This window comes from Ipomoea triloba, chromosome 3 (assembly GCF_003576645.1).
Source record: "Ipomoea triloba cultivar NCNSP0323 chromosome 3, ASM357664v1".
NCBI classification, from domain to species: Eukaryota; Viridiplantae; Streptophyta; class Magnoliopsida; order Solanales; family Convolvulaceae; genus Ipomoea; species Ipomoea triloba.
This window is the reverse complement of record NC_044918.1, coordinates 4,218,975-4,220,790: the sequence shown is the minus strand read 5'-3', so window position 1 is coordinate 4,220,790 and position 1,816 is coordinate 4,218,975.

Sequence of the window (1,816 nt, the reverse complement as noted above, 5' to 3'; positions counted from 1 at the left end):
AAATGTATAGAAACAGTTAACTGAAGGTACAAAATTTTTGTATCAAGTTCACAACGCAATATGAACGATGGTCCATAGTATAACAATTGGTTAACCTAGAGTGATTTATCTCTTTGCAATCTTTTTACCGACTAGAATCACAAGACGGGCTTTATTCAAAGCGCATATTCGAATAGTGGCTACTAGGTTTCTCGTAAATAAATAAAATGCCAACATTAAAAAAATAAATAAATAAATTTATTAAAAAAAAAAAAAAAAACTCCAATGTCACGTCGAGCTCCAAACTAAAGAAAGAGCGAAGTGACTTTGATGGGAATATTGTTTGTGCAACGCATTCACTCGGTTTCATCGACCACCAATTTTATTATGGTTATGTCCTATCACTCCTATCCTATGTGAACTGATCTTTTTATTTTTTTTGTTGGTTTCCTTCAAAAAAATAAAGTGCATGGCTTTTTTAAAAGTTCAATGTACTAAGTTAACACATATAGACATTATAGTAACAGTACTCCGTGTAATATAATAAGAAAGTGGTAAAGGCATTGGAAAGTGACAGAAAAAAAGTCCAATGTTATAACCCTTTTGACTACGTTACAAATGTATGCATCCCCAGCCACCGGATGGCTAATTGATGGCCATTATTGACTCAATTTTACCTTAGACTACTCCCCTTACCTAACTAATTAACTAACTAGTACGGACTACTTGGTTTGGTCCTAGGTTCGGGTCGATTACAGCCTGAACTTTCACATGACTAGACCCGATTACAGTCTGAACTTTCACATGACTAGACCGATCATGACAAACCCTTTACAATACGATTTTGATTCTGACCTAAAAAAATCTAAGTCGATGCTTGTTAACTCCAAGTCAGTTCGAGGTTGGTTTAATCCTAAACTAGTCCATGATGACCTTTAGAGCTTTAGATGGGTAGAGAATAATTCAAAAATCATTATGAAATATACTTTTCACCCGTAAGGACAGATAATAAGAAAATTATAACATGTCAAGGAGTAATCGTTATAAACGTTAATTGAACATTTGTTCATATGGTTCTTTTATTAATATGAATTTCATTGATTATTTATAATACTGTATATATTTGGGATGTGGATCTACATGTATATTTAGGGATCGGAGTAATATATATAAAAAATAAATATTTGTGAATGAATTAATTTTAAAAATGATTGAAAATTTTATTAAATCACTATGCGCAGTGAAATACATACGTGATAATTTGCACCACTTTAACATATGTACACCTCTTCATGATGATTTTGTTTGGCTGGAATAGATGGATATTTGTGGAAGATTTCAATAATTTCATAGGCATTTCCAAGTAAACAGTAGTCAAGTAGAGTTGACATTTTGGGTGGAGGAATTTAAGAAAAAGCAGCCTTCTGAATTCTGAGTCAGACTCAAACTCTCTAGTCAAACCAGAATTAGCTCAAGGTATAATAATGGAAAACTACTTTTGTATACGCCATGCCTTGACTGCTTCCTAATCTGTCCCTATCCTTAGGAGTGCCAGAATGTTAAGAAAGCAAGTGGCGTAATATAAATAAATATAATTCCACAAAAATTACAAGGAAATTCAGAAATCTGTGAGGTGGGAATTCATCCCGTGTAGCCCCACCCCCTCCCCCTCCTCATCTATGTTAACACCTAACGCGTTCCATTACATCACAACTTTCATCACCTTTGCCACCAAAAATATTACAATCAAAGATTTAATGACAAGTTTATAGTTCACAACAGTACTGTGTCACCCCCCCCCCCCCCCCCCCCCCCCCCCCCCCCCCCCCCCCCCCCC